Source organism: Toxorhynchites rutilus, chromosome 1 (genome assembly GCF_029784135.1).
Source record: "Toxorhynchites rutilus septentrionalis strain SRP chromosome 1, ASM2978413v1, whole genome shotgun sequence".
In the NCBI taxonomy this organism is placed as follows: Eukaryota; Metazoa; Arthropoda; class Insecta; order Diptera; family Culicidae; genus Toxorhynchites; species Toxorhynchites rutilus.
This window is the reverse complement of record NC_073744.1, coordinates 27,524,506-27,537,968: the sequence shown is the minus strand read 5'-3', so window position 1 is coordinate 27,537,968 and position 13,463 is coordinate 27,524,506. Positions and strand designations below refer to the sequence as shown.

At 39.2% G+C, this 13,463-nt stretch overlaps 1 protein-coding gene across 14 annotated transcripts in view; it reads right to left on the bottom strand.

Moving 5' to 3' along the window:
• Nucleotides 1-13,463, bottom strand: part of LOC129777193 (cubilin) — a 305,807-nt gene that overhangs the window by 112,579 nt on the left and 179,765 nt on the right. The window lies entirely within an intron of this gene.

The window sequence follows — 13,463 nt, the reverse complement described above, 5'->3', positions numbered from 1 at the left end:
GCGGCAAAATCACATCTTAATCAACCCAACGCTTTCCGCTTTATTATATTCAGCTCACGAACGAAAGCAAATGCCGCACACCATATTAGATTGAATATATTTTCCCACTCGCTGTAAATGTCCCTCGGTTGGGAGCAAAAAACCGGCTGGTTGGTGTGAGGGATGTAGAATATGAGCAAATAATTTGACATTTTCCCCAAACGGAATGGCTGAATGAGCTAAACTGGAAATCGGAAGAAAAACGGGAAACGAAGTGAGCACCTCATCGGAACGGATCGGAAATATGGTGCAGGAGAAATTGACAGTCGGAGTGTAACACATTGAACATTCCAATCAATCGACCAGACATCGGCGGAAAGGCGACAAATTCCCATCTGTTGCCTGTCGGGTGTCAAGTGCAAGACTATCAATTTCACGCATTTCAACTGTTTTACGGTGCAAAGCATACGATGAAAGTGCCTCGCGAGGAAGTTTATTGTGGAAGATGGGTAACTTTATAGGACAATTTTTAGGACAATTTACTGTTTTCAATGAACCATCAGACTTCTTTTGTCGATTCTTGTAGAACTTTTTCCGTATTTCATGTGTCACCCTGGTTTGTGCAACCAATGTTTATTCGAAGGAACATTTACCTATTCGTGAATAGTAGACATTGAAAATATTTTTTTTTTGACGTAGAACTACGTCTTTCAGGAAGGGTGTCAAATCAGAAAATAGGTCACGTTTTTATGAAATAAAGTTAACGGTTATAACTATTTTTGTCGCCAACGGATTTTGGCGATTTACATACCAAACGAATAGGAAATTCCCTAAGATTTGTTTGATATGCTATACATTATAATCCCATAGTCTGTATATGGTTTAAATTAATGAAAATTGGATGCATTCCCGTTTCCTTTACATTCTGTCCATTTGTGTGCTTTCCCGAACAGAGCTATCAATAACGAGCAACTTATCGAGCAACGAAGGGGAAATCGTAAGATGTAAAGTCTCCGCGAACAAAGGAAAAGAATAAGAATGAAGGGGAATATTTGCCTAGAGTACAAACAGTGGATCTCGCTGAGGCAAACTTTCATTCTTCGTGAGGAAATCGACTGAACAACATCGTTGCTGGGCGAGCTGGACGCGAGGGATCGAATGCCTTTATCAAGGCAATGGGGATGGAGGAGTAATATTATGGATGAAGTAACGTTTCCCAAGGGTCTTTTTGAAGATTACAGACGAATGCCAGTCGCGTGCCAGTCGGAAAACTGCTTTGAACTGCATTTGCGCTATTCTTGATCATACTGAAGCAGTGCTACTCTTTTCGAGGTTGTTGAGATTAACATATAGAGTTTATTTCATTTATTTAGTCACCAAGAAAGTAAATGTTGTTCTGAAATGTTGTATGCGATTTGGTTTCGCTTGCCAGTAGCAAAACTGTCTCCACTAAGGATGACAGCTGCGTGTATCTCGAGCATGTATTGTTTTTCGAGCACAAGAATGAATCATCAAAAAATTATCGTCAAATGATTCAACAATAAATAAAACATTTCATGGAGACCAAACTGGTAGAATGGTTATTTCAAATTTTTCGTAGCATTATAAAAAAATATCCGCAGTTATAAACAAGCGACTTAAATTAAACTACAGCGTAGTTCTACGTCAACAATGCGGTCGTGTCTTGAACACAACCTCCTATAAATTTTTACTATAAAATTTCAGTACTTCTACCAAAACGTGACATTATAATATCAGATTATTTTCAGACACAATTCTCGTGCAAGATTTTTCATACACTTGCAAATAACATGTTTCTCCGTTACATGAGATAAAAGTTTGATACAGAAAATAATATAGAATGAAGGCATCCCTAAATCGGACAATTCCTTTCTCGAGTTTTGCTCTTATCAACACATTCGGTGATCCATTTTTATTTATATAGATAGAAGACGATATAGGAGTGCGTTTTATCACATTTAAACCCATTTCCATATTCGAACAAAGATCAATTTCGTTACCGCAAATGGACGAACAACGCTTGTCAATATGTAATTGTAGAACACATGCGAATTGAATTTTTCGAATTTTCCCATTTTCCTTCAGAGTTTTCCGAAAATTTTCAATAGTCATGTTTGGTTGGAATATGTTTGATTGAAATATGTGCATTACTTCAATGGGACCCCTTCTCCTTTCCAGAGGAGGAAGGTGTGTCATACCATCGTAGTACATTTACCCATTTACTCGTACCCAAAAATCCTCACATCCCGAATTTGGCTCCATTTGCTTGATTAGTTCTCGAGTAATGCTGAAATTTGTGTTTCATTTGTATGACAGCTCCCCCTTAGAGAGAGGGGAGGAGTATCTAAACAGAAAATTGCACCCTAAAATCTCCACATGTCAAATTTGGTTTCATTTGCTTGATAAATTCTCGAGTAATGTAGAAATTTGTGTTTCATTTGCATGACAGACCAACCCCCTCCCCCCTAGAGGGGGGAAAGGGGTCTCGAATTATCATAAGAACCTTCTCCGACCCCAAAAATCCTTACATACCAATTTTTATGAATCAGACAGACAAACAAACAGACAGACAGAAATATATTTTCTAGATAGATTAGAAGGTATTATAATATTTAATTGTGATAAGCGTTATTAAATTAATTAATTTAGTTGAACACAACTTGACAGAGAAGCTCCTTCATTTATTTTTGCATTGAAATATGAATGCTATATTTGCTATGTTCTTAACTAACCGAGTAATCGGTGGAACACAGATTTTCATGCGAGAGACCGTCGCTTCCAACGACGGGACGGCGACCGATTCAGATTGCGTAACCTTTTCATATAAAAATTATCTGCTTAATTTTCGAAAAAAAATCCAAAGAACGTGATCATTTATAAATTTTCTCCTAGCCTTAAAGAGTAATACGGAAAGGAAAGAAGACGGAGTGTTGATTGTGTCTACACCACTTTCTAAAAATAAATCAGCGAAGTCTCCCGCATCATTTTAAAATTTTCGCATTAGTATTTTTTATTTTATTGCGTATTTTTGTTGCTCTCTCATGTTTCATTGATTCAATCTTATTAATTAACAAGAGATTTGACAAAACTTATAACCTGATTTGTCGGATTTTTTTCTTTTTTCATTCGGGTGAACATTGCTTTCGGGTAAATGTGCTTCATGTAAAGGAGATAAATCCGCCAAACTTGCCAGAACTTCATCCAACAGAAAAAATAGGGGCGATTATGAAGGGCAAAGTCCGTAAAACAGGGGCCTTTACAAACGTCCAGGATTTGAAGATAGGGTGGGTGAAAGAGTGTAAGAAAGATGACGCAAGCGTTGCACAGAATTTGATGGGTAGCGTTAAGTCCAAGGTGCGAGTATTTAGCTTAGGAGAGGAGGTTCAATAAACCAACTTTGCAAAAAGATAGCTAATATGTGAGAGTTTCAAAACATATCCGTCATAAAATTAATTTTAGGTGTTCATATATGTCTGTTGCATGTTTCTCGACTACGGCCTTTAGGCTTCAGTTCTTGACGACCAATAGCAGCATCAGTAGAAAATGTGAAAAGGGATCTATATGTAAACAGGCCTACCAAAATCATAAAAATATGGCATCAGTGAAATCAGTGTTTTCAAAACAAGTTTTAATATTCCTTCCAGATTCCAAGGTTCCAAGATTCCTTCCATTTTTAAGACATTTCGCATCACATTTTTTTCTCGAAAATCCACAAGAAGTATGTGAGGTTTTAATTATCGAATTCTAGTTACAGTTAACGAAAAAAAAACAGGAAGTTGGTTATGTATATGGTATAACCGCAAGGGTGACGTAGGACTATCGTTGATTTAGAGATCATTTGTTTGAAGTTGAATCTGAATTCATTCTGAATGAATGAATATTTGGGGAACTTCGAAAACGAGAGCGTTACGTTAAAGGTACAAGGTTTTATGCATCCAATATTGGATACGAAAATATCCTACTGATGGGGAAGAATAATCTTCAGAAGCTATTCTGTTAATTGCGATTGATTGAAAAATCACAAAACCAAATGTATTTGGTCACAGTAATACATGGATAGAAAACATTAAAATAAACTCTTTCACATGAATGTAATTTCAAATTCCCAGAGGAACTGGCAGATTATTTTCTGGATCTTTCTCGATGCTGAATGGCATCCAAACGGAAAGAATTCCGCGCGTGTATGTATGTATGTATGTGTGTGTGTGTGTGTGTGTGTGTAGCGGCTGCTTCGAGATCTTCCCGGGGAACCGTTTGTGGCATCACTCTCCTCCTGATGGATTCCCTTCTGGCCTAGGGTGCACAAACAGGCTCTTGGTGACACCGTTCATCCGCGCTTTCATAATAAACGAAGAGCTTCACCACAACAGCGACAACATGCTCAAATCGCTGTTCAATTAGAACTGAATGGATTTCCGAGCGGCGCTCGCTTATATACCGATTGGTGATTTCAATAGCCTGTTTTTAAAGCAACTTTATGACTATTGAAACAAGTTTTTGGATCAAAAAGTAACAAGTATAGAACGCGTAGACATTTTATCTTTCGAATGAAGTGTTTATCATACCATTTCGTTCAGTTGTTTAGGAGCTATTAACGCTCAAAATCTCGGTCTCCGGCGTAACGCTTTCGTTTTCGAAACTTTGATTTTACACCCCGGTATAGAAATGAAAGACGTAGTCCTACGTCAAAATGGGTCGCGCGTATAATTGCACGAAATGTTCAAGGTAGGCAGCAGCCAACACGAAATCGCAGAGTATTCGGGACGATCCAAAACCTTTGTGCTTAATGCCCTCCACTACCGTAAAAAATATAGGAGGTTGTATCCGAGACACGACCACATTGTTGGCGTAGAACTGCGCTGTTATTTTGTTCAAGTCGCTTGTAAATAACTTCGGATATTATTTAAGAATGCTGCGAAATTTTAGAAGTAACTGTTTAGTAGAATGGTTTGGTCGCTCTGAAATGTTTTTTTTTATTGTAGAATCAATTGACGATAATTGATTGATGATCCATTCTTGCCCTCGCACAACAATACACAAGCTGATCGCATGTTGCACTTTGTTTCAAGTCAATGTCAAAGTCATTTTTGACATACACTCGGCTACAGGCGATTATACGCATGTTGCATCAGCACCATTATTCCACGTCTCATAATTACATCAACCTTTCTTTGGCACCAACAACCATGGCAATAGGTGCAAGTATCAAATATCATTGTCTCAGTGGAATCGCACCTCTAGACATCGTTCGTACAACGAGCACCAAACAAACGTTCAACATAGCATGCATACAGAGTCATACATTGTTGACTTGAAGTGACTAAGAATATAAACACTTCTCATCATTTTGCGCTATTCTCAATAGAAACGCTGCTGTTAATATAACTGTTGCATTACATTCTCATGCTCGAGATAAAGAAAAGATCTAACTATTTGCCTCAGCAGAAATCCATTGTTCATACCCTAGCGCAAATATTCTTCTTCCGCGACCATCCTATTTATTAATATTTATTATCGCGGATGTATAATTTGCACCACCAAACAATCGTCCATCATAGCATCAAAATATTATATGATTGATGCATCGCGACAGGGCCAATGCACACGGCAGCAGATACAAATGGGGTTATGAAGCACGCACGTACGCACACAAAGCCATGTATCGATGGCTTGAAGCAACTAAATATACACACATTTATCTCCATTTTGCGCTCTTCTCAACATAAAGCGACCCTCCAAAAAAGATTCCTTCAATGCCTTGAAAAAGGTCCGGGACGAACCGAACGGCTAGGGCTAGGCGGTAAAAGCCTCCTAAAGGTCCCGATGCTGACGTCGAAACATCTGAAGTTCGCAAATGAACTTTCTTTCCGGTCTTAATTTTTGTTGCGTCATTCTAGTTGTTAAGTATGCTTAAAAGCATTTTTCAATGAATGATTACTGCTTTAACTACAGATGTAATAAATTTCTTCGAACAATGCAAATAAATTATTATAAATGAATTGAAGCACTGGATTGGATTATTTTCTCTCAATTCTCTCAAACTTTCTCTTTATGTCTGATCAGTGGTCCTAATGTTTTGTCCGACACTGTACATAAATAAAAATGCAAGGTCAAATGTGTTAGTAAGCGCAAAACCTGAGGAATCATTCGTCCGATTTGAGCTGTCTTTATTTCGTTTATTACCACTCAGTGCCGCATTGGAGGCGATTTTGACCTCTAATTGAACATTGACGATGAAAGTGGTTTAGTGTCGACGTCTGGTGGCGACATTCAATGTGCGACCATAATTTGGGCTCCGAACTCGATGTTTACAAAAATGTGCAAGGTAAAAAGAGGTAAAAATGTCCAATTAAACGTGTCGCATTACAGGTCTGTCCAATAAGTTAAATGTCGCATTAAATGTAACTTACTGTATTCGTCTCTACCCGTAGGTCAATATAGCGGAGAGAAAAATCGGAACAAAATCGGAAAGCTTTGAAGAGAGGTCGGAGAATTCGGAAAATTGAATTTTTATATGAAGTGAATATTTTAAATTGCGAACATGGTAGCTTGTGTAGAAATTGTGCTCCGTTCAATTTATTATTTTGTATGTGAAATTGTGCGCAATCGTGAAAAAAGTTGTATCCAACGTCTAATTAAATCGATGATCCAGATAAGTATAAGTGCATGATTTCATTCACTCTGGTTTTCATCAATTAAATTGGAAATAACGCTACGGTCTGCTATCGCTTTGGTGGCGGCTGTAGCAATTGTTTGGTTGTCCCTTTGTGTTCAATGTGTGTTTTGTTCTTAGCTATTGCTGCCGCTTGCACGGGATATTGTATGCAAGATGAGTGTGTGAAAGTAAAATAATGATCAATGATGATCCAGTTGCTTGCGGGGGAATTTACGGCGCTCGATATCATCGACGCTGTACATCCCTCACAAATCAGCTGCAAAACTTATAGCTGAGAATGAAAATGTTCAGTTTAAGTGTACTGAATGTCTGTCGGATAAGAGCTATTGTTCGCGAGATGATATTCTGGACTTCGGAGAAGTGAAGACTTTCTCTCTCACTTTCTTTAAGCGAGATCCAGAAAAACATCGATGATCAAATAAAGATTGCAATGGAAAAAGAGATGGAGAAACTGATCAGATCTTTCGATGAACGGCTAGTTCAAAAGATGGGAAGTATCGATATCAGTATTTCTCAACACTTGAAGGACTTGAAAAGTTCATTTGTTGAAAATAGTAACGATGATAAAAAAATAGCTGGGATGAACAGGAAACCTACTCTGAGTAATAGAACGGCTGGTTCGGAACCGGACTGCCCTAGTAGGAAAAAACAAATTATAATGAATAAGCGTGAGGAACCGATACAAATAGAAATTAATGACAATGGTAATGGCGAAAAGGTTGAAAACAATGCACGAACGTATGCAAGTGTATTAAAGAGTGCAAAATCCGTAAAAAACGTAAGGCTTGTCCTGTTATCGTGTTTAAACCTGTCGAGTCGCAAAATAATGACGAAACCCGAAAATTTTTAAAAGAAAAATTAAATCCAAGAATCCATAAAATTAGCAATTTTAGGAACGGAAAAGACGGCTCGATTATTGTTGAGTGTGCGGCAGGGGATAACATTGAAACTTTGAAAAATAACATAAAGTAATCTGAGTAAAGTAATCTGAGAGAAAAGTTTAGCGCTGTTGTTCCCAAACCATTAAAACCAAGATTGAAGCTATTGGGAATGAGTGATCGATATTCCTCAGACGTTTTCGTTGATCTTTTAAAAAAGTCAAAATGCTGACATCAAGATTGGAGATGTTAAAATTGTTGCAGAATATGAAAATCCACGTTTAAAGTACAACAATATAATACGATTATTGAAGTAGATCATGACACTTATGGATGTCTGATGAGTACTCGTAAAGTAAGCAACGGATGGGATAAGTGTTCAGTTGCTGAGGCCTTTAATGTTCTACGTTGTTTCAAATGTGGAGAAGTGCAAGTGCAAAGTTTGTAGTAATGAAGATAAATGCTCAAGATGTAATGAACAACATATACCATCTGGATGCTCGTCAACTGAATTTAGGTGCGTAAATTGTTTAAAAGTTAATCAAGAGCAAAAATTTAAATTGAACATAAACCACACAGCTTATAGTACACAGTATCCAGTGTATCGGAGAAAGAAAGAAATCAACATTTTTTTCTAGTAAATAGCAACCCAAGGAAAGAAGATGTGAGAGGAAGTTAGAAATATTGTACTTCAATATAGCTGGGCTTTCTACAAATTATGTGGCAATGCGCCAACTTGTAGAAAATTTCCGTCCACGATTAGTCTTTCTTTCTGAAACTCATATTGTTGATGAGAATTCATTCGATCAATATAGCATCCCGGGTTACGAAGTTGCTTTTTGCCTTTCACATTCCAGACACACTGGAGGAGTTGCTATTTACGCAAAAGAATCGATTAAATTCAACATTCGGTTAAACGAATCTGTTGAAAATAATTGGTTCTTGGCAATTTCAGTTGAAAGAAGTATGCAGATGGGAAATTTTGGAATTTTGTATCATTCCCCCAGTAATTGCTGGTGACTTCAATATCGACTGGCTCAACGTGTAGAATTTGAAGCACTTGAAGCAACTATCTGATTTTTACAAATTGAAACAGACTGTTACAGAAGTTACAAGAATTTCGAAAAACTGTAGAACTTTGATAGATCACGTATTCTCTAATTTTAATACAGTTCATTGTTTGATAGAGGCCTAATTTAAAATAACGGATCATGAGACAATTTTTACTTTATTTTGAGAATGAACAGAGTGAACGTGAAGAAAATAGAGTTAAAATCAAGTGCTGGAACAAGTATTCAAAGGAATCTTGTTGCTAGAAACCTGGATTTCACTGCAATAACTGACAATCTGGATTTGAAAGCAGCTGTTCTCACTAATATTTTAAAAGAGTGTACCAATAGCCTAGTTTTTGAGAAACAAATCAATTTGAATTATTCGAACAGTTGGTACACTTTATCACTCTTACGTCTCAAACGTAAACGAGATAAAATGTACTCAAAATTTTGTAGAAGTAATATAGAGAACGATTGGAAAAGGTACACCTGCGTGCTGAATATATATTCACAAGCCTTGAAAAAGACAAGATGTGAATACATACAGAGGAAAATCGATCAACATCAGAATAACAGCAAGGAGTTATGGAAAATACTAAAAAGTTTACTTAACACTAAAAATAGTTTATCTCGGTGCATAACTTTTGAAGGTTCAGAAGAACATTCGGAACAAATCATTGCGGAAAAATTCAACAGTTATTTCGTGAATAGTGTTCAATTGATCAATCAAAGTATTGAATTGGTCAGTAAGGCATACGAAATAATACAGCCGATAAGCAGCAATTGCAGATTAGAATGTTTTCTACCCATCACATTTGCAGAGTTGAGAGATATTTGTTTTTCCTTTCATAAATCGACTGGTATCGACAATGTCAACGCAAAAGTGATACAAGATTGCTTTCATGTTATTGGACACGAATTGCTAGGCCTGATAAATGAATAATTGCAAACTGGGCACGTGCCTGAAGTTTGGATGGAATCTCTTGTGGTTCCCATCCCCAAAGTTAATGGGACGGATAAAGCCGAAGAGTTCCGCCCTATTAACATGTTGCACACATTAGAAAAAATTTTAGAACTTGTTGTGAAAGGCCAGCTGATGAAATTTATTGACAATAACAGTTTGCTGATACCGGAACAGTCGGGATATCGAGAGGGACACTTTTGTGAGACCGCACTAAATCTGGTGTTGGCAAAATGGGAAGAGAATATCGAGGCTAAAGAAACTATTTTTGCGGTGTTCTTGGATTTGAAACGCGCTTTTGAAACAATTTCTAGGGCCGCTTTGGAATTGTAGGGACATTATTCAAATGGTTTGAAAGCTACTTGTGTAATAGAACTCAAAAGACTCGCTTCAGCGATTTTATTTCTACTCCCATCGATAACACACTTGGTGTACCACAGGGAAGTGTGTTAGGGCCCATTTTATTCATTTTATATATTAATGATATGCGGCGGGTTTTACGTTTTTGTGATATCAACTTGTTCGTGGATGACACTTTTCTGTTCATCGCAGCTAAGGAGTTAAATGTAATCGCGGAGCACTTGAACGAAGATCTTCATTCTCTTGCTCGGTGGTTGAAATTCAAACAATTAAAGTTAATTGTTAATAATACAAAATACATTCTCATTTCAAACTCCAGATAACGGTAATTTTGAAATCGATGGTGAGACTATTGAACGGGTCGAAGAAATAAAATAGTAGAGAAAGTTATCTGCCCTATTTGCAGTGATAACCATTCGATTAAAGAATGCAAATCCCGCATAGAAAAATGTGCAAACTGTGCGAAACTGCGAGTTGAGCGTAAGCTGAATATTGAAACTGACCACTCTGCCTGGAGCAGTGAATGCCCGGTTTATAAAATTCAGCGAGAACGGCGAAACAAAATGGTGGACTACTCAACATAGCAACCAAGATCCTCTTCATTCAACCAACTTACTGAGTCAACTAACTCACCGGGATGCATACCATCAAGCACGAAGGAGGCCTTCAATCCTCTCATCGCAGTCGAGCCATTTCCGCTAACGCCCAGCAGCCATCCCGGTCCTGCGATTGAGTCTGGATTGGGGGTTCTCCAAGCCTCTCACTCAGGCAAGTACAGCTGTGATTCGAGCAATTCCATCTCGGTAACATATGTTATTCCTAGTCTACTACCCACGTATGCATCACAAACCAGTCAACCGGGACGCACACCTGCAAGCTCTATGGATGCCTCTGACTCCCTCGTCACAGTCGAGCCATTGATGTCAGCGACACCCAGTCGTCCCGGTCCTGTGCTCGAGTGCGGGGCAGCTGGCATCCAACCCATAATTGCAGGCAAGTACACCTTCATTCCGAGCAATGCGCTGCCTGAAATGCGAAACACTTCTAGCTCATCGTCATCTTCGGGCCACCAGCGTCCGACAAACGCATCGACACAGCGGAACGATCCTGTAGCTCATCATCCTGTGCTTCCGGTTACTGACTGTGGTGATTGCGATAGTTTCTCGCCAAAGCAACACTTTTTCTCCATTTACTACCAAAATGTCAGAGGCCTTCGCACTAAAACTTCACGCTTACAGCTAGGATTGTCGAGCAGTCATTATGATGTTGTCATTCTTACTGAAACATGGCTCCGGTCCGATATATGCGACGCTGAATTATCATCCGATTATTCAATTTTTCGTTGTGACCGTAGTGAAGCAACCAGTAGCCTCACAAGAGGTGGCGGAGTGCTTGTCGCAGTGAAAGCCACACTGCACTGTACCGAGGTTTCGATACCTCATTGTAGTACGCTTGAGCAAATGGTAGTCTGTGTGAAACTATCCAACCGATATTTGTACCTCCTCGGCATTTACTTTCGACCAAACTCTGAGACGGCGTTGTATTCCAACCACACTCTCGCTGTTCAGTCCTTGACGGACCGATCTTCGGCTAACGATATCGTTTTATTGCTCGGCGATTATAATCTTCCTCATCTGCAATGGGGTTTTGATGAGGATGTCAACGGATACTTGCCTGTGAATGCTTCTAGCGATCCAGAACTCGTGCTCACTGAATCCATCTCATCCTATGGCCTCGTACAAATCAACTCTATTCCAAACATCAATGGCAGACTACTTGATTTGGTTTTTACAAACGCTCCAGATAATTTTGAAGGCCAGCCGCCGATATCACCACTTCTACCCGTTGATCCGCACCACCCACCATTCGAACTACAAATGGACATGCAGAGCTGTATGCATATTTCAGCCACGACTGATTCCTTTGATCTGGATTTTAGACGATGTGACTTCAACTCTTTAAATAGCGTATTTTCATTGGTCGAATGGGAGGAACTTCTTCAAGGTCGTACAGTTGATTCCGCCACCCATATGTTTTATGATACCCTGTTTGAGATCATACATTCGAAAGTACCCCGACGCCACCGTTCTATTAATAGGAACACCAGGAAGCCTTGGTGGACTGCAGAGTTGCGAAGGCTGCGAAACAAACTGCGTAAAGCACGCAAACGATTCTTCATCAATAAATCAAACGAAAACCGTGAATCTCTTCGCATCGTGGAAACATGCTATAAGGATCTTGTAGAGAACAGCTACAGGGCCTACCAGCAGAGACTTCAATCTGATATGAAACGGAACCCTACGGCGTTCTGGAAATTCGTTAGAGAACAAAGAGCGAGTAATCGAGTACCACAAGTTGTCGAATACGGTAACACAACAGCAAACCTACCTGATGAAGTTGCTGATCTTTTTCGACGATTCTTCCAAAGCGTGTTCATGACTGAGCTGCCTCAACTAGGATCTGGATGTTTTCGCAACCTACCGTCGCATCATATCCACCTACCATTCTTCAATTTTACCCACGAGGAAGTTTTAAGATCATTGCAAAAACTAGACGCGACGAAAGGAGCCGGAGTGGACGACTTAGCACCTATCCTGTTGAAGAACTGCGCTTCATCATTGGCCTTTCCTCTGACAATACTTTTTAACAAGTCTCTCGAGGAAAGAACATTCCCTAGCCTATGGAAAACTGCGAAGATGATTCCTATCTACAAATCAGGCAGCTTGCGGCGCGTTGAAAATTACCGTGGAATATCCATCCTTTGTTGCCTAGGGAAGCTACTCGAATCACTGATCCACACAGTGCTACTGTCTGCAGCGAAATCGATGATATCTGAGTTCCAGCATGGATTTGTACCCCATCGTTCCACAACGTCCAATTTATTATGCTACACCAACGTGCTCTTTCGTGAAGTTGAACACAGAAATCAAGTGGACTCTGTTTATATTGATTTCTCGAAGGCTTTCGATACTGTTCCGCATATTCTTACGGTGAGAAAACTGAAGCACATGGGTTTTCCTGATTGGATATCCGATTGGTTGATGTCTTACCTGACCGGTAGGAAAGCTTTTGTTGAGGTGAACTCAGCACGATCCGCAACATTCGATATAGCGTCCGGAGTCCCCCAAGGAAGTGTACTAGGGCCATTGATATTTGTAATCTTCATAAATGACTTGTGCCTACGAATATCTTCTGGAAAACTATTGTTTGCCGACGACCTTAAAATTTTCCGAGTCATCAAATCAGCTGCGGACTGCTGCAGTTTGCAGGCCGATATCCATTCTCTAGCGCAGTGGTACAAAGACAACGGCATGCGTGTGAACACAAGTAAGTGCAAGGTGATCACCTTTAGTCGTTGCTACGAGCCGATAGACTACCGATACAACATCGACACTCTTTTCTTGGATCGTGTACATTCTATCCGTGACTTGGGTGTTATCATGGACTCAAAGCTACGTTTCCACGATCACATCTCAGCTATTTTTTTTTCTTTCTTTATTAAAGAGATTTTCAGCCAAAGGCTGGTTCATCTCTAA